Source organism: Euprymna scolopes, chromosome 39 (genome assembly GCF_053919585.1).
Source record: "Euprymna scolopes isolate OS-2025 chromosome 39, ASM5391958v1, whole genome shotgun sequence".
Lineage (NCBI taxonomy): Eukaryota > Metazoa > Mollusca > Cephalopoda > Sepiida > Sepiolidae > Euprymna > Euprymna scolopes.
In genome coordinates, this window is record NC_136520.1 from 7,886,476 (window position 1) to 7,908,724 (window position 22,249).

A 22,249-nucleotide genomic window follows, 5' to 3' on the forward strand; every position below is an offset into this window, starting at 1 on the left:
GCAAGAAAAATTAAAATACAAAAATTAAAAAGGTCCCAGACCTATTCAAATTTGGAGGAAATAAATATTGCCATAACTGGCAATAAGTAAAATGAAAAATTCTCATATCTTGCTTATTGCTAGTAATGGCAATAAATCTCTCCTTAAAATTTGAAAATATCTGAGAACTGTTTAATTTGTGTATTTGAAGTTTTCTTGTCTAAAAAAAATAAAATTGGCTCTCTTAGATTGAGCACAACTAACGACCCTTGTTGAAATTCAATTATTCTGAATTTTCGTATATCTTCCTACCTCAAATAAACAAATACACACACACACACATATATATATATATATGTATATATGTATGTATGTTTGTATGAATGTATGTATGTATTTATGTAAGTATGTACGTATATATAATTATATATATATATATATATTGTACCAACAAATATTAAATATTTTTGGATTATATATAGATATATAGATATATATTTATAATCTAATATATATATATATATATATACATACATATAAAATGCAAAAGTATTTAATATTTATTGGTACAATATATATATATATATATATATATATATATATATAGATATATAAATATATGTATATATACCCGTTCACATTCACCTTTAACGATAAAAATAGATCCCAGAATTAGATAGAACCGAGCAATTGCATCGACAACGGACAACGCCAGACCCAAAGTGAGCTTCGATGTACTGCATCTCATCAGTAAAAAAAAAAAAAAAAAAGAATTAAAAAAAATCGAGGCATAGTTAATAGATTGCGCCATATGGTTAGGTCGTCAGTATTGCACACTTTATGAGTGCGACGACCTGGGTTCGCGCCTATGTCGGAGCACGTCACTGATGAGATGCAGTACATCGAAGCCCACTTTGGGTCTGGCGTTGTCCGTTGTCGATGCAATTGCTCGATTCTATCTAATTCTGGGATCTATCTTTATCGTGAAAGGTGTATGTGAACGGGTATTTATATATATGTCTATCATCTCTACTTAATGTCTAATATATATATATATATATATATATATATATATATATATATATATATATGTGTGTGTGTGTGTGTATGTATATATATATATATATATATGTATATGAAGTGACTTCAATAAGTTTCTAGACTTTGTTCGTGTGAAACATACACAAAACTCTAGTCCTCTTCTTAGTACTCTTCTCCAACTGCAATACACTTTTACTGTTCCAACGATTTAGCCATGGCCCTCGTTTCTACTTCTTTCATCTCCTCAATTGTCTCATAGCTACAGCCTCTATGGTTTCGGGACTATATAGAGGGCGGCAACTACTTTAAGCCAGGATCGAAACCCGGCCGCTCAAATGACAGTCAAAGCTACTAACCATTCCGATATACGGCTGTTGCTGTGGGGGTAGTGAATTAACGATGCCTTAGCTCGATTTTTTTACACAAAATGTACATAAACTTCTATGAATTACACTATATATATATATTTAAATTGTAATTCAATGAATTTAAAAAAAAACTCTCATTGAAATGAAATGAAGTGGTTGAGTTTTATATCAAAGAATTTTCCTTATTCTAAGCAAGACAAAGAATTCTTTAGAAAATTAATCTCCTTAACCTATAGGGTTTCGATGTCTACCATCTCATCAGACGAGAGCAAATATTAGCAAATAGTTAGAAAGGTATGCACCCTATTTTCTAAAGTCAGTAAGACATGGAAAGTCAAAGTGAAAATAATGCATTTATCAGAAGTCCTGTAGCAGAAGGATTTGTAGAAAAAGGATATGAATGTTTTTTTAGATCCAGCTTGCTTGGTAAAATCACTATTATACGTTCTCTACATCCGTTTGGTAATAATGTCCAAGCTATATATTGGGTAATCCGCATAGCTGTGTAGATATCCGAATCGGGCAAGTGCTTGTATAAATTTGTTTGTGGGTCCAGCGATAATAATTCAAAGTCTGGTGGAAACCTTTTCATTAGAAGTCTATATTATTTTCAGTGGGGCGAAGTGTTAGGGAGAGTAGGTAGTGGTAAGTGGTAGGAAGTCGGGTGAAACATATGTGCATATTCATCCCTATATACACATGAACACACATATACATACATACACACATACACATACACAGACATATATATACACACATTTGTATAAACACACACATATATATATATATATATATATATATATATATATATATATATATATATATATACAAATAAACATGCATACATATATATAAATAGATATATCTTCAAATAGAATTAAAAGAATCATAAAGTGTGACCGGTCGCTTAATTGAGGTCAGGTCGTGTACTAGATATAGAGACCTAGTTCGGGAAAGGGAAGAGGAGGAACAAGAAGAATATAGAGATAAGAATAATATATATATATATTGTAGTGGAATTCCGCCATGTCTGGAGAAGACTCATCGTTTTAGCAACTTATCTGTGTTTTGCAATGTGGCCGCGCAACCCACGGCTTAATGTACCGGATCTGGCACAGTAGGGCCACCAAAAGTTCTAGTTTGTATCACTGCAGTTGATTCTCTGTGGCACTGATCTCTGGCAGTAAAAAATTTTTAGCGAGGAACTTTGTGGACAGTGGCACGCCACTTTGACCGATAGTCTTTCGATTTTTTCTAAAATAGAATTAATTTCATATGCAATACGCATATATACTACCAAGCCACCTGACATTGCCCAGTCGTGAAATACGCATACATATTATATTTTAATCTATACAGAATTTAAGACACGTGCATAAGAGTATTATGTTGTGTTTTTTTCTAAAAAAGTTCACCTCTTGTAAGTAAAAAGTATACTCCAGTTGAGATCGAAACCGAAGCCTAAAAACAGTGAGTACAATATGATAACCATTTAGCCAGCTTGACACTATATTTAATATTATTTTAAAACCGACTTATTATTAGCATGAGCAATTTGTGCTGTGAACTATCCACGCATGCGCATTCGTGAAACAGTTGAAAAACAAATAAAACTCCTGTGACGCACACGTGGCAATTGTTGAATTTTCACTCATTAGCAGCCTTTTTTTTCAGGATGGAACCGGATTAAATATTTTCCACATATCTCATTATAGGCTGAGAATTGTTTTCAGGTATACATTCTTACTTGTATATATATTGTGAAAAATAAAATCATTTTTTCCTTCAATAAAACAAAAGTTATGATTAATTTTTTGACGTCCAAAATCGTCAAAATATGTAAGGAGATCAGTGACGCTTTTTATAACTGGTTTCCATAGCAACCACATCGCTTCAGCGACTACTGTTGCTATTAATTCGGAAAGAGAAATAACAAGTAAAACAGAGAGAATGAAAGCATGTGAGGGAGATAATAATTTTATTGAAAGGAGACGAGTGCCGTACATTTTTATTACATAATTTTATGGGGCATAAAACATATAGCTGGAATAATAATTTTATTGAAAGCAGACGAGTGCCGTACATTTTTATTACATAATTTTATAGGGCAAAAAAATATAGCTGGAATAATAATTTTATTGAAAGGAGACGAGTGCCGTACATTTTTATTACATAATTTTATGGGGCAAAAAAAATATAGCTGGAATAATAATTTTATTGAAAGCAGACGAGTGCCGTACATTTTTATTACATAATTTTATGGGGCAAAAAAAAATATAGCTGGAATAATAATTTTATTGAAAACAGACGAGTGCCGTACATTTTTATTACATAATTTTATGGGGGAAAAAATATAGCTGGAATAATAATTTTATTGAAAACAGACGAGTGCCGTACATTTTTATTACATAATTTTATGGGGGAAAAATATAGCTGGAATAATAATTTTATTGAAAACAGACGAGTGCCGTACATTTTTATTACATAATTTTATGGGGGGAAAAATATAGCTGGAATAATAATTTTATTGAAAGCAGACGAGTGCCGTACATTGTTATTACATAATTTTATGGGGCAAAAAAAATATAGCTGGAATAATAATTTTATTGAAAGCAGACGAGTGCCGTACATTGTTATTACATAATTTTATGGGGCAAAAAAATATAGCTGGAATAATAATTTTATTGAAAGCAGACGAGTGCCGTACATTGTTATTACATAATTTTATGGGGCAAAAAAAATATAGCTGGAATAATAATTTTATTGAAAGCAGACGAGTGCCGTACATTGTTATTACATAATTTTATGGGGCAAAAAAAAATATAGCTGGAATTCAACAAAGAACAAGTGAATTTATTGGAAGCCCGTAAAAATTATGGATTACAATAGAAATACGTGAGCATGAAAAGTAATATGTTTAAACTTAAACATGGAAAACTAAACGACTAGTTGTTTAAACTGGAAAAACGGACAAGATATTCTAGTAAAAAATATAATAAATTTATAACTTAAAATATTGCAGCATTAAGATCTTTCTTTTTAAATTCAATTTATAACATTATATATACAAGTCTTAATGCTGCAATATGTTAAGTTATAAATTTATTATATTTTTTCTAGAATATCTTGTCGTTTTCTTTTCCAGTTTAACAACTATTTCTTTTCTATTGTAATATATATACCTATATATATATATATATATATATATATATATATATATATATATATACATACATACATTAATACTAAAACTCTGTCGTTCTTGGTTGTTTGCTTGTTTGCTTGCGCAATATCCTCCTCCTACTACTATTACTATGCCTACTCTTCTTGCTACTACCATTACTTCTCCTCTTTACAACAACTACTACGCTTCATCTTCCTCCTGGTACTACTACTACTACTACTACTACTACGCCCCCTCTTCCTTATCCTACTATTACTACTACTGGTTGACATGCATTTTCCTACTACTACTCTAAAAAGAATGACTCATAGAAATCTATCTATATATTTTTTTTTTCATTTTAATATACTTTCATAGAAATGTTTCTGTTATGTCAAAAAAAAAAACTATTTTCTTTACGTCACAAGTGTCTCGCTCATACATTAATTCCATAGCTAATATAACATACTGACCCCTTAGGGGATGTTTTGCAACTATTCTGTATTACAGCTATGCTGTCGCATTTTTCTCACAAATAAATCAACTTTGACCTGTTGAGAACGTATTTTTTACTGTGTACGTTTTCAGTGGCCTAGTTTTTTTTTTTGCGTTTTAAATTATCCAAATAAACAATTGTTAATACTTTCTGCATTTTTTTTTACATCGTTCATTTCCGTATTACGTTTAAGTTATTTTAAAGCAACTTATAATTCAATGGATGTAGGGTTTTTTTTTCAAAAATAAACAATTATAAACAGAATGACTCATAGAAATCTATTTATATTCTTTTTTCATTTTAATATATTTTCATAGAAATGTTACTGTTATGTCACAAAAAACTATTTTCTTTACGTCACAAGTGTTACGCTCATACATGAATTCCATAGCTAATATAACATCCTGACCCAACGGGTCACGGGTAGTCTAGTCTAGTATATATATATATATATATATATATATATATATACTTGTTTATTGTTATATAAACATGTTTACATCCCGCTGCTACAAACAGAGACATTTGTTTCGATCAAACAACAGATATATATATATATATATATATATATATATATATATATATATATATATATATATATCATTGTTATGTTGTTTGATTGAAACAAATGGCTGTTTGTAGCAGCGGGATGTAAACATGTTTATATACCAATAAACAAATATTATCAGCTCTTTTTATTGAGCACTATCTAACAACCTAGTTGAATTCACTAGTCTATTACTTTTGAATAAAAAACCCCGAGTATATATATATATATATATATATATATATATATATATATATATATATATATATATATACTTCAGAATAAAATTATTCAACAATCAGCTGGTACGGAAACCTGCGATTATAAGATTTACAACATATTACTGGTAGTAATATTTTCTAATTATTGTCCCATTTAAATAAAGCTTGCTCGATATACAAGAGAGATCAAATAAATTAAATTTTTGCGATTCAATTTATTTCAAATTTTATGACGCAATATATTTGAGTTTTATATATAAAGATTTTTATTATTCTATGTAAGACAAAGACTAGATTAGAAATATGTAAACTCCTTATCCTATAGGGTTTCGATGTCTATCATCTCCTCAGAGGAGAAACTATTAGCAAATAGTTATAAGCGTATACACACAGCAAATAAGGTGCATACCATTATAGCTATTTGCTAATATTATATTTTCTCCTCTGAAAAGATGGTAGAAACCGAAACCCTTTGGGATACGGAGTTAAAATATTAAATTAGATATTAATTAAAGGAACTCGCTATTGTCTGACCAGGCTAAGGCTCGGCCTCAACGTGGCACCGGACATTATGACTGCAATTATGCACGCGATCCGGAAACAGGATGAGGCTGTGGGTCAGGCGACATCGTGTTACATCGACGTTGGGCTTGACCATTACTCCTGATCTTAAATGGAACACGTATATCAAATCTGTTGCCAAGGCCGCTGGAAAAATGGTGGGATCTTTCTATCGATCCAGTAGATATCTCACTGCTGATGCTATTCTCTACCTATATAAGAGCCAGGTACGTCCAAGGATGGAATACTGTTGCCACATCTGGGCAGGAGCTGCTAGAAAGGACTTGTCCTGCCTTGATAGAGTTCAAAATAGACTTCGTAGCCTCGTAGGAGATGTCCTTTTCTCCTCCTTGCAACCTCTATCTCACAGAAGAGATGTTGCGAGTTTGTCTCTGATGTATCGTTATTTTCATGGAAAGTGTTCAACTGAGCTTCAATCTATGGTCCCCCCTCGCCAAACTTTCACAAGAAACACTCGTCTAGCTGTAAACACTATCAATAATTTCCCCCACTCTTTATCTGTGCCTAAACCTAAACGTAGATTCCATGAACAAAGCTTCTTTCTTAGAACTGCACGCCTGTGGAATTGTCTTCCGTTTTCCTGCTTTCCGGCTGACTACAATATGGTTTTGTTCAAGTCTAAAGTAAATAAGTTCTTGATGAGCCGTTCCATATAAGTTATTAAATTTACCAAATTTTCATTACTAATGATTACTATATTGACCAACTTCTACTGTACACTCTTTAACCCTTATCCTTGAGTGGCCTCTGGGCCTTGATAATGTGGTGATGCCTTTGTAAAAAAAAAAAAAAAAAAAAAAAAAATATCTTTGTAAGTGAGAGCCTCGTGTCTGTCCAGTCGGTCAAAGAGCACTTCGAGAACTTCGGACTTACATGCAAGGAACCCAAGTGGCGTTAAAATAGTATGTTTTTGCTTCCGAGGTCAAATGGCTTGATTGTCTGGAGCGGTTTCCATAGTATTGGCGCATGAATACACACATTTTAGGAGAAATATTAATACAGCCGTATTTAGAGAGAAGAATATAGCAACTCCTTTTCTTAGCAATAGGATATGGCTACTGGTTTATTGAAGTTGCGGAACCTAATTTATTTATATTTAACCCGAGTTCCATCAGGCATAATCGAAATCGAAAAGAAAACTTATGAAGAATTCTTCATAAAATTATTTATAAGAAGATTTAGATTGCAGGAGTCTCGTCAATTATAAACGAAATCCAAATCCAAACGTATGAAGAATTCTTGATAAAAACTATTTATAAAAAAAATAGATGACTTAAGTACCATAATCTAAAATCGAAACCTAAACCAAAGCTTATGAAAAATTTATGACAAAAAATTATCATTGCATAACCATTAAACAGCCCGGATGTAAGCGCGACAAAAAAAAAATAACACACACGCTATCGCATTAAGTTATACCTAATAGAGTTACGGGTTTATTTAGGGAATATGATATGGACATATTCCTATTTAGCTATCGAATATTGATATAGCCTTATTTAAAGGTCATAATATTAACAGTTTATTTAATGAGCATAATATATACATATTGTATCGTACAAAAAATAAAGTAAAAAAAATAGATATAGTGTAACCCGGATATAAGAAACCCACATATAAGAAATCTGTAAAGACCGGATAAGCAGTCTCTTATATAAAGGTTAGACTCTTATTACTTTATTAAGATGTGAAAGACAAACGTGTTTAGGAATATTAGGTGTTAATTACAAAGCCATTTTATTGCAATACGTACTGTTCTGCGTGCTGTGCGTTTTTTTTATATCCGGATGACCGGAAGTCATATGATACTAAACGCGCCACAATATCCAACCTTCAAAGTTTTTGTTTTTAATGTTTGTTGGGCAATACAGTTTTTTTTTTTTACTTCCGGGATCTATTTCCAATCTAAATACGTTTTTTTTTTTTGTATTAGTGAGGTCATAGGTACTTCAAACATATTATAAATGAAAGACACATGTTTTTTTCGTCGTTTATTTATGCGTAGTGTATATATATATATATATATATATATATATATATATATATATATATATAGTGTTATAATGGAATAAATCCAGAGGAAATCCGGGTATGAGAGCTCAATGTGGTAAACAGAGCAATAAGATAGTATTAAAAATGTAATTGTCTGATTTAGATGCTTGAAAATACCATAAGGTTGAAATAAATTATTGCATCGACAATTATGTAATTTCCGTGTTATAATTTTTATATATATATATATATATATATATATATATATATATATTATTTTATTTTGTTAATATATCGTCGTAGTTTCCACTTTGGATGTTTTATTACGTATATAATGTTCCTAATTTTTCTTTCAGCTTTTTCAAACTATCCATGATTTTACAAAGAAGTCACCACTTATCAAGGCCCGAAAGCCACTTCAGGATAATGGTCAGCGAGGGTACAGTAGTCAAGGGCAACATGTTGTAAGAATCGTAAGCAGGGGAACAGAAAGGAGTCCACAGGCGCGCAGTTCTAAGAAAGAAGTTTTGTTTTATGGGATCTACATTTAGGTTTAAGCACAGATAAAGAGTGGGGAAAATTATTGATAGTGGTTTCAGCTGGACAATTGCTTTTAGTGAAAATAATAACAGGGGTGATTATAGATTGGAGCTCAGACGAGCACTTGCCATGAAATAACGATAAAGAAGAGCCAGGCTCGCAACGTCTCTTCTGTGGGAAAGAGGTTGAAGGAAAGAGAAAGAGACATCTTTCCACTAGGCTACGAAGTTTATTTTGAACTCGGTCAAGGCAGGATAAATTACTTCTAGCAGCTCATGTCCAAATGTGGCAACAGTACTCCATCCTTGGACATACTTGGCTCTTATACAGGTAGAGAATTGCATCAGCAATAAGATATATGTTGCTTTTTCTTAAATAATAATTTATGAATTCAAATTCAATATGACCGTCTTCACGTCTACAAGTTTTATTTAAGGTGCTATTTCTTTTAGTTTTTTTTTTTTTGTTTTCGAAAGGATCAAGTCAGTAAAAATTGAACGCACTTTCCTAGCAAACATTAACTCTGCAAACGAATGTCCGCGTCAGTGTTAACAGTTGGTGTTATTCGATAAACAGATAAGAATTTTTGTAGTTCTTCGACACTATTTCATTTTGAATCGTTCTTTTAATCCGGTCTTAAATCGCCCTGCAAGACCATATGGTCTTTGGTGATAAGATGTACATTGTTGGTGATTTATCGAAAGTATATTTTGCAAAAATGTTTCGAATTCTTTTGACGAAAATTGCGTTCCATAGTTACATTTAATAGGTGGTGCTACATTTTGCATAAACATTAAACATGATATGAGTAAAAAAAAACCAACAAAACGGATTTTCCGAGAAAACTCCGGTTGCTCCTTTAGGGGTTCCTTTCGGTTTAAAATGGCTAAAACTGGCACTTTTTTTTACTTATAAATAAAATTTGATACCTTGAATTTTTATCAAACTTTCTGCAAAGTTGTAACTAACTAACTTCTATACAATTGTGTTTGTCTGTACTTCCCTATAACCCTTGGGTGTGGCCCAGGGGCTCTTTAAGGGCTAATAAAAACACTCCATTTTTGGGACTATTTTACCATATTTGTTCAACATTTTCTGTGTATGTCTAATAAGCAGTTTTACATAGTGCTGAACTCAAATTTAAATATGTTAAGACCGTGGGGACTTTTGAGGCTAAATGGAGGGGGAAAAACGATGTCATAATATGAAAAAAGTTGTAGGGGTCTAATATGCACAGAAATCTATTTAGAATGGAATATGTAAACATAGACTTTTATCGAAAGAAGCACAGCTTTTTAGACACAGAAATAGGTTATCCTACGTTGACAGTGTTCAAAATAGACTTCGTAGCCTAGTAGGGGAAGCCCTTTTCTCTTCCCTGCAACCTCTTTCTCACAAAAGAGACGTTGCGAGCCTGTCTCTGCTTTATCGTTATTTTCATGTCAAGTGCTTATCTGAGCTTCAATCTATGGTTTCCTCTCGCCAAACTTTCACGAGGAACACTCGGGTAACTTAAAAATAAATACTAGTAATTTTCCCACTCTTTATCTGTGCAAACACCTAAACGTAGATTCCATGAACAAAGCTTATTTCTTAGAACTGACCATCTGTGAAACTGTTTTTCGTTTGCCTGCTTTCCAGCTAATTACAATATGGCCGTCTTCAAGTCCAACGTAAACAAGTTCTTGATGAGATGTTCCCTTTAAGTTAACAACTTTACCAAACTTCCATTACTAACGATTATTATGATATTGTCCCAGTGATTTCTGTTATCTCTTTAACCTTTATCCTCGAGTTGCCTTTGGGCATTGATAAGTAGTGACCCATATGTAAAAAAAAATTGAATGGAGCTATATTTAGGAAACAAAATATAGATACGGTTTTTATTTCGAAAGCATGTGGACATAGCTTTTTAGAACCATAGTAAAAGATACACTTACTTTGGATTTTCAATAGCAGTCATATGCAAATGACCAAGCCGGCTGCGCGATGTGACGTCACAACAGAGATAAAAAGGACACACGTGTTTAAAAAAGCTTGCATTCGAGACGTGTTTGAGATATGAGAGTGCGAGAAAGAAAGCGTTTGAGACTCAAGTATTCTGAGAAAAGTTGTTCGGCAAAGCAGGTATCTAAGATGAAAATTCACAAGCGTCCGGGAAAAGAAGAAATGAACTGTTAAAATATTTAGAAAAAAAAATGCGTTGTTGGAAATAATTGATATAAAGGCTTATGTTTTTAAGTTATGAGTCGAGTTTTTTTCCTTTCTTTTGTTGCTTGTGACGGAATCTACAATGTGTGTGGTCCGTTGAAATATAACCATACTGTTAAAATAGAGTGTGCATCATTAGAGCATAATATAGGAAGATATTTATTAAGAACACTGATTTATTAACGAGGCATCACATCGAAACATCTTTTTTACGAGTATAAATTTTTTTACTTGGAGGTGGTCACTTCTTATCAAAGTTAAAAGGCTGCTTGAGGATGACGATTATCAGGATTATCGTAGATAAGAATTAACAACTGACAACACCGTGATGATCGGTGAGGCATAGTGAGTGTTTGTTATTTATGAAGACGGCTCAACAGAAACTTTGTTGCATTAGACCTGCAAATGTAATATAGCAGCAACGGCATTTCACGTATGCAAATCAACAAGCCGTGGCGAGAGGTGACGTCACAACGATTAAAATTAGGAAAAGAAAAGCTATGAGAAAAATAAGCCGGTAACGTCGATGTCGACTTCAGAAACATGTGGCAGCGAAAGAGAGATTTTGAAGCACTTGGCCGCAAAACGGGGACTTCTTAACAAGATGCAGGATTCATTTATCTTTCGAACTTTTAACAAGAGTTTCGCTGGTTTGGAAAATACGTGTAAGGCGGTTTGGTATGGAAACGACCGGAAATAAATACCTGTTCATTTAACTAAAAAAAACAATGGAATTTTTACATTTGTTTCTTTACAAGACATCCATACGCAAAGTCGGGTCGGAGTTTAAATGTAACGATCATGTTACTTGTATATTATTTGAAACAAATAGAAAAACTCTACAACGTTACAATTACCTGAAAAGGTTATCTGTTCCATAAATTGATGGTTCTGGAAAAGAGAATTTGCTGTTTAAATGTGCGTTATTTTATTTTTTATTCAATTTTCACCCTAAACAAGGCACAGTGAAACTTTGAAGTAGGGGGCTACTATCGGAGACATAATTTACGGGGCATTATGAATGGAGATGAGTAGAACGATGTTTGTTCACATTACATTGAGCTTCTGCATGTCAGTACAGTTGGGAAAGCAGAATCCCGGAAGGGAGTTCCAAAAGCTTGCAGTTCTGGGGAAGAAATTATTGGAGTAAAAGGCTTTCTTATACCTAGGGATCTCTACTGTGCTTGTCGAGTTTGTCGGGTGTAGTCATGTCGAGGAGATGCAAGTGCTTGCAGTTCATCAGAGCGTTCACCATTAAAGTATTTGTAGAACAGGCAGAAGGATGCAACATTTCGTCGATGGGACAACGGCTGAAGCTTAGATGACAGTTCAGGACCTATTAGGTTGGTGACTCTTTCGGACCTTGTCCAGGAGTGAGAGATAAGTAGCAGATGCACCAGCCCAAATGTGACAACAGTACTTCATACATGGGCGAATGGTGGTCTTATAGAGGTACAGGATACTTTCAGGCGTAAGTAATTTTCTAGCACGGTTTAGTTTATGCACAAATAAACTAAAAGGGAAATTATATTTTCGGCAGTTGTTTTAGTAGACGAGTGTCTTGTGTGAATAAAGTGCGTTTTAGATTCTGTTAATAACAATGACTTCCCAGATTCTTATTTTAGAAAATGATATTCAGAGCAGGAACCATGTTATGGTTTCAAAACTCGGTACTGGAAGCGGTCCTTTGACAATTCGATCACTGTACGTCAGTAATCAATAATGGTCTGTGTTAATTTACAGCTGTTGCTAAGCGCGGATGTGTATATGCAAATGCCAAGCCGTGTGCAAAAACTGTCTTTAAAACGCATTTGCACTAAGCGGCGATCACGTTAAGCACGTTCAAGAACACGTTCGAAACGACGCTCGCGAGGGCAGAGGTCCGATGGAAAAAGAATGTAAATGTTCCTGAAAGCGCTCCTCCTAAAAAAGCTTTCGCATATGTGTTCTGTTTTCGTAATGCTATATATATATATATATATATATATATATATATATATATATATATATATATATATATATATATATATATATATATATATAATTTAAAGGAGATTAGAATAATAGTCTAAAGAGCTAAGTGTATTTTAATGTAATAGTGAAATTACTAGTTTAATTAAAATACAGGAAATGTTCGTTGTAATTTAGATATATAATAAGCTCGATAGTTAAATGTCCTACAGCTAATTCAATATTAAGTAATGTGATTTATAATTTAAAAATTTTAAAAATTTAAAAATCAAAATTTAATTAAATTAAAAATCAGTTTCATAAGAAGGAACAACAACAAAGTCAATTATCTGACTTTGTTGTTGTTCCTTCTTATGAAACTGATTTTTAATTTAATTAAATTTTGATTTTTAAATTTTAAATATTTAAAAAAATTTTAAATTATAAATCACATTACTTAATATATATATATATATATATATATATATATATATATATATATATATTCAAGCAAATATTAGTAAATGCAACGTGCAACGGGGACACTTTGCTTTATAGTTTTTTTTTAATTTTTCGATTTTCCGTATAATCGTTTTTATATCACAATCAAATGAAAAAAAATGTCTATTAAAAAGAAAGCGTTTGCACTGACCGGCGATCGCGTTAAGCACGTTCGAGAACACGTTCGAAACGACGCTCAGGAGGGCAGAGGTCAAATGGAAAGAGCAGGATCACAGTTTGTTCGGGAAAGTACCCGGAAATCAACGTCTTGTTACAAAAGAAAATAATCGAGTTATTATTTGTCCTGTAACAAAGCGAGTAGCTTTATTGTAACAGTGTCGGAGATCTAGAAAAGCAGCAGCAGCGCATTTAAAGCTCGTATGCAAATTGGCGCTGACGTCACGGGAACAAAACGGAGGGGAAAAAATAAAAAATACACCCCGCTTTCAAGAAAACAGAAAAAAAAAACACCGTGGAAGATGGGAGTGTAAATACGAGGACAAGAAAGCGTTGACTAGGATAGACGTTAGGTGGAGTGATAAAGACTTTGAAAAAGCACATGGTATATGGTGGAACATTGTAAAACACATGTGTGTTCACAAAGAATTTTGAAAGATAATGGAATGCGTTATTTTGGAAGAACCGCGAATAAATGCTTTTCAAATGAACTAAAGATATGCCGAGTCAGATTTTTCTTTCTTTATTTCTTTTTTTTTGTTTGTTCCTTTGTCACAAAGACTCACACAACGTGTGGGGGCCGAGTGGTGGAAATGTAACGACACGGTTAAATCGTAACGGCAACGTTACAGTCTTGTTTCTTTGCGTGTTGTGTCTACCTTTGTAAACGTATGTACTGTTTGGTCCTGGATCTGACCTTAAACTTTATCCGATGGTGAGGGCCCAGCTTGCGGACAAGAGGGACTGGACCACGTCACACGTCAATACATACTTAAAAATGCTGAGGATCGAAAAAATTGGTCTACACTATTCATGGGAGAGGGGGTTCAAGAGGTTGGACGTCAAGAGCAGCGACAAAGTATAAGTATGTTTGTGAACTTAGTTCTATTCGACAAGGGGAATGTGGAGCCACCCTTTAATTTCCATTGTATTGCTCCCAGGTCCAATCTGACCCGGAGTGGTAGTACCTGTTAGAGTCCCAACTATGGGTTAAACAGAAACCAACTTGAAAAAAACAAATATGTTCTATTAAAAAAGTTTCTTCAACGTAACTGGATTCGGCATTAAATAACCTGAAAATGGTTGATATGCCGTAAAACAAAAACAACCAACAACCAACCGTATTTACCGTTGCAGCAAATCTAATGTTCTGTGTTAATTTCCCAACTTTGACAAATCGCGCTCACGCATGTGTGTGTATGCGTGTGTAAATGTCGAAAAAATAATAAAATGAGCGTGTGATCAGACCGACGATCACGTTCGAGAGAACGTTCAAAATGACGTTGTAAACAAGAGAAACTAGAGAAAAGGAGTACAGTCACAGTTTATTCGGAAAAAGTAGCCGGAAATAAACGTCGTTGCTAAAAAACTAGAGTAGTTATTACTTGTCCTATGTTTCTTGCAATGTAGACGGCATATATGTTGAGTCTAAGTTTGTAGACGGCATATATGTTGAGTCTAGGTGTGTAAACGTGTGTGGCGTTACACAACGTCACTTGACCTTTGGAATTCCTTTGATTGAAAATGTACATTTACATCCTGTCGCGGCGCGATTTTCTTTTGGTGTGATATGAAAAAAAAAAATGGAAGCAAGACTGTCTGGGCAATAAGCAGGAAAATATGATCGGACATAGATATACTGTCGGAAAGAATATACGAATTTTTTAATCAGGGAAATATGTAATTCGGGACACAGACAGGATTGATTTGGTTATAATTGCTATCTCTCAGAGATAATTCTTTAGTATTTGATCAAAGAAAAATTCCGAACTAATAAACACATTTTCCTACTTTCTATTCCGCCCGAATAGATCAGAAACTTAATGCAATTGTAATGATTACGACCATATTCTTAACTAACATGAAAGTTTAATCTTTCTGTTACAGATGCTGACGGTGTGAGACTGAGAAATCAATACCTGCTATAGACGTGCTTCAAAAGCAGAGATGCGTCATCGATGCAGAAAATATTGAACCGATTACATTCACCTGCGCATATTGGAAGTTTACGAAGCTTTTATTTCAGCACATTCGGGAGATGGGTTAATCGATTTCATAATGGCAACTGGTTTTGGGCAATTTACAAAGATTTTATTTTTCCTCTTCATTGGTTAATTATTTTATTCACCCTTTTTCCATTGGTTAAAATAAATAGCAATCTGAAATGTTTGCAAAGCTATTAAAAGAAATAAATAACTCTGAAGTGTTTGTAGAGTTATTTATTTTAATACCTTTGAAAAAATTTCAGGATGGTACTTATTTTAACCAATGGAAACAAAGATAAATAAAATAATCAACCAATGAAAAGAAAAAAAAAATTATAAATTGTTCAAAACCAGTTAAATTACTTTATACCTGATAATGAATCCTGAAGGATTGGAAAGTATTTTATCTTATGCTAAATATGGTAATTACAGCAGTCAGTTCCCGCCAGAAATGAACACTGTTATTCGGAAGTTAGAATGAATAGACAAAGAAGGTCTTTTTTATTTAATGAAATATGCCATATATATATATATATATATATATATATATATATATATATATATATATATATATATATATATATATATGCATATATATATATATATGAATATATATATGCATATATATATGGAGAGAGAGAGAGAGAGAGAGAGTGTGTGTGTCCGTGAGAGGGATAAAGAGAAAGAAACAAACAGTGTTATGTGTTCATTAACGTTTTGTCTTTATTTCGAGACTTCTTCTGGATGAATGAAATTAAGAAAACAAAAACTCCAGTACAAAATATTTGAAACTTTTTCATGTGCCAAGTGTGACGCTGTTCTATTTTAGAAACGAGGGGGGAAAAACCGTCGAAAATCAAAAAAGGAGGGGAGCTTGCGTTGTTAAAGATGAGGAGATTTTTAATAACGTCATATAATCGTTAATATATTTTATAAAAGATATGAACGCAGTTTATATGCTTTCTGGAAAAATATGTCTGTCAAAAAATCCAAATGTTGGTGTGTAACAGAAATGAAATGAGTGTTTTTGTCATGTAATTGATAGATTGAGATTATATGTATTAATTGTTGCAGGGGGTGTTTCTATGGTGTGAGAGGGTTAACCTGTGTCTATAATTTAATTATGTTATTTTAATAAAAGTTTACTTATTAATGGCGCTACATTATGGAAAACATCACGTTGTTTAATTGTGCTGGAAACATTGATTCAAGAAGTCTCCGGCGCGGTTTATTTGAAATAAATTTAGCTAATTTTGCTTGTTTGAAGTCAAAGGTGTGATTAGGTTATAAGAGGATCTCTATTTTTTATATCTTTTTTATGTTCATTGACCCTTTTTTCTAATTTACGCTGGGGTTCACCAGCGAATCTATGATGCCAATTTTGGCAAGTAATTGTGTATATACCTCCATTGGAAACGCTTTTGTTTTGGAGATGTTTTGTAGTTTTTAATATTTGTCTTATAGTTTGAGATGTGGTTTGTATGATTAGAATTCTGAGTTTGTTTAGTGTGTTGCAAATTATTGTATTATTCGTGTGTAGGTAAAGGAATGTGTATTTTTATGAGGGAAAAGTCTGGTGTGTATAATTTTTGTTTATTTATACTGGAAAAGATCTGCGTGGCCTTGTGTTTAGTATTTAATATGAAATTTAATATGTGGGATGTTTCAAGTTTTTCAAAGTGTTTGTAAGGTATTTAAATTTTTCGTCAAAATATCCTAGACTACAAATTCTGAAAGCGCGCAGGAAGAAACCAATTACCATACTTGTTTTTATTTTGTTATTTTAGTGTACGCAGCAATGAATGGAATCATTTTTGTGTGTAGTTTTGCGGTGAACTTTGACGGATAGTTTATTATTGGATTAGATAATAACTGCGTTTATGTCTTTAAAAAAACATATTAACGATTATATGACGTTATTAAAAATAACCCTCACTTTAAAAACGCGAGCTCCCCTCCTTTTGTGAATTTCCAACGTCTTTTTCCGTTTCTGAAATGGAACAGCGTCACACTTTGCACATGAAAAATTGTTAAATATTTGTACTGCTGTTTTTGTGTTCTGAATATCATTAATCCAGAGGACATCTCGAAATAAAGACGAAACGTTGCTGAACACAACTTGATTTGTTTCTTTTTTATTTCTCTATTTTTTCGGAATAATATTTCAATTGTTCTCATCATATATATATATATATATATATATATATATTTATATATATATATATATATATAGTTTTTAAAATATAATTATTCACTGACACATGTTTCATAGTCCACGACTCATCAGAATGGCTGAATCTAGCGAGATTCGAAATCGGAACCCCATGATAAAGGAGCCAAAACTCTTACCACTCTTCCACGTCGCCCCCTATTCAGGGAGATCGCTATTTACGGAGATGTTATTTTTTTTGTTTTTGCGATACGTTTTGAATGAATTCGATTATTTACGAAAGTTCATTTTTACCTAAATGCTAGTTGGGAATAATTTTCCCTTTAACCAATTTGGTACCCCCACATGGAGAGCGGCATAAATATTGTTTTTGGTTAAAGGGAAACAAATAACATTATATATATATATATATATATATATATATATATATATATATATATATAATACTCGGAGTATTTTATTCAAAAGTAATGGACTAGTGAATTCAACGAGGTTGTTAGATAGTGCTCAATAAAAAGAGCTGATAATACTTGTTTATTGTTATATAAACATGCTTACATCTCGCTGCTACAAACAGCCACTTGTTTCAATCAAACAACAGATATCATCAGGCAGCGACTTGACTATTCAAATGTTCAGTGATTATTCACTGAACATTTGAATAGTCAAGTCGCTGCCTGATGATATCTGTTGTTTGATTGAAACAAGTGGCTGTTTGTAGCAGCGAGATGTAAGCATGTTTATATAACAATAAACAAGTATATATATATATATATATATATATATATATATATCAGTAAAAATATATTTTCTTATAATATATACCAATCCTTGTTTAAGAAAATCAGTTTAATTACAGAGAAATATAGTGGATGAATTACAAACACTATATTTCCAATTTTCGGATTTTAATCATATCAGACCACACTTTATTTCCTTCTAGTGAGTTAAGGGCATAATAGATACTCTGATTGATATAATAATTCAGTGATTGGTTTTGCGCTACGAAACATATACTGTCAAGAATTGTAAATGTCAACTGAATTAAAGGAATAAATAATAAAATGGTCAACATCATGAAATTTTGAACATAGTCTTTTGTCATTTATTCACTATATATATATATATATATATATATATTTGTATGTATATATATATATATATATATATATGTTTGTGTGTAAAATAGACATTATGAATTTTAAAGGCGTAATGTAGACTAACTTTAGTAACACACAATACTTTTTGATGGATGAAGAAAAGGCAATTACGTTGATGATGGAAAAACATAATAGGAGGGTAATCTTTATATTGGGACATGAAACAATACATGAGACGCAACATATATTGGATTTTTTTCCGATAAAGTCGCCGCCTTTCATTGAAGTTCCATTTCGTTTATTCCAGTAAAAAAAAGGACAAAAAAAATGCAAAAAGAAAACACAAAACTGACTAGATAAAAGATAGAAATCGTTTCATTTTTTTATTTGCCCTTTTAAACACGGTTCAGCTCACAAAATTATTTACATTTTTTGTCACCGTGTCTGTCCAATAAAAGAAAATGTCGCCGATTTTCTTCCTACTCATTTCACGCTTCACAGCATAATTTTGAAATATTAGTATTGTCATTTTTGGATCAAATATATTATTGCATCGGAAAATGTCGGGAAACTAGCACGGTTAGCGTTACTCTTTACTATATATATATATATATATATATATATATATATATATATATATATATATATATATATATAGATGTATATATATATATAAATGTAACTCTTGGTTCGTTCGCAATTAATAGTCTAAAAACCACTAGACGGATGGCTTCCACGTTTTGGTATAATATATTTACTATATCCATGTGTGTTTTTATATATTTCTTTTTAATTATAACATTATACTTAATTTTTCTATGATAAATAGGTGTTTTTCTTTGTACCGAGAGGCCATTTTTTTATTTAGGGACAATTATTTATAACCGCTTCCTGCCACTTGACCAGTGTTACAATTTAGCGGTTTTCCTGCTAGATCTGGAGATTTTGTTTGCAATCTAGCAGGGAATTCTAGAAAATCTGGAGATATTTCGCAACCACACACCCTCAATTTTAGATTTAAAAAATTAAGAAAAGCGCTTGAAAATACTTTAAAACATAAAATAAACTCATTCATGTAAGTAAAAAAAAGTAGCATTTATTGCCTTTGGTAACAATTATTTATTGATTATTTGTTTTGTTTTCCACCTTTTTTCGGCAAACCAATCTTAAATCGCGCTATAAAATCGATTTTTCCAAGTACATTCTAGGTGGGGGGCATTCAAACCCCCGAAGTTTAGTTTAAAATACGATCTAAGCAACCCTGCTTTATTTAGAAGTATTTTGTCGAAAATTGTAAAAAGCAAGAAACAACAGCAAAAAAAAACTTATGCCAATACAGTAGAATTTAATTATCTACCAACCTAAATACTTTTAATATGCTAAAACAAAGTTTTTTTTCTCTAATTTTAAAATATGTTGCACCATTATTGTGATGTTTAATTTGCAGTATATTTCAATTTAACTTTTATTATAAAAAGTTTGAGTTTATGATTTGTTTCCTGCAAAAAAAATACCCTCTCCGAAAAAGACAGGCAAAACTAGCTGATAAAATATGTAAGCCTTCTGGGGAGCTAACCGCTTCAATATAATTCCAGTAACATATAGTGAGAAAACACGGAACATTTTATATATTGAATATACTATATTTATAATTTTTATGGAAGGAAGTGAAAATATGGAGTTTGGTGGGTGGGTATTAGCGATTTTTGCAAATTTCAGACGATAACACTTAAAAATCTGGACATTTCTTTATCCTGATCTCACGGTTTTTTTCAAATCTCAGTTGCCAACACTGCACCACTAAAAACACTACAGGCTTAATGTAAACAGAATGTGTTTACAATATCGGTAAAGTTTCAATGGGTTTAATCACATGATTATTGATAATGTAACCATGTGATTGAAATTTCATTTGAATTAACCACACGTGGTCGCTTTCCTATAAAATATTCATCGAAAAATGGTAGGTACACACGACATGAATGCCGACGCCCAAAGGATATAAACATTTTGACTCCTCCCTTTAGTTAAAAATTCACCAAAATCAGGAAATTAATGAATTTTAATGAAAATTGCAGTATTTTTCAAATAATGATCGCAGAATATAATGGACTAATTATTTTTACTTAACTCTTAGTGAAAATGTTTTATTTTGTTTTAAAAAATACCTTTACTTAAGTTATGGTTTTCAGTAGTAATTAAAAACGCAAGAATTTATTTTTGCTTTTTTTTATATAAATTAAGCGTTGTAATTGTTAACAATAAAAATAATTTTTACGGTAACATTACGAAAAAAGCCCCTAAAGTCCGTATTAATGAATTCAATATAACTCGAAAAAAAAATGAATTCTCGCATACTATTCAGGAATTAAAGATTCAATTAGATTCCTATTTCAGTCACCTAAATTATTTAGGGTAAAATGAGTTTAGGAATTTATAGCCAAACCTAAACATTTTTTTTGCTTTAAAAATAGCATTAATACAGTAAGTTAGGTAACATTTGCATAGAAGGCTCTGCTTTAAGGTTGTAAAAATGGAACGGAAATTTGAATTTCATTCTCTTTTAAATTTGGTACATTTTTACATTACCTCCAACTCATCGTTCACATTGGACACGTCAACTTTTATAGCTTTTCGGGTATTCCGGCAAGGTTAGGGGTATCTATTCCCCGGATTTCCAAGATTATAACTCCTAGAAAAAATGTAACTCAAGCCCTAATTTTTTTTCCAATTAAAGGAGCAAGGACCAGGGTGTCATAAAAAAACCCCAAAAAACCAAACAACATGTTTTTTTTTTTTTTAAAAAGCGTTTTACTTCGGACTTTACAAGTAAATTTCTAAAAAACAATACTTTTTTGTTTTAAATTTGAATATATTATTTATTGACCTTTGCTGGTCAATTTGTGATATATAACAATTCGTGAATAAATTATTGACATTTTAATAGACATTTCAAAATGGGAGGCGTGAATTATTCTACCCCCTGTCTTTCCAAGCTTATAACTACTCGAAAAATGTAATTCAAGCCCTAATTTCTTTGCAATTAAAGGAGCAAGCACCAATGTTTCATAAAAAAATCAAAAGAAAAAACAAACAACGTGGTGTAAAAAAAGTTTTAAACTTCGAACTTTACAGGTAAATTTCTAAAAAAACACTACTTTTTTGTTTTAAATTTGAATATATTACTTATTGACCTTTTCTCTTAAATTTGTGATATATAAAACTT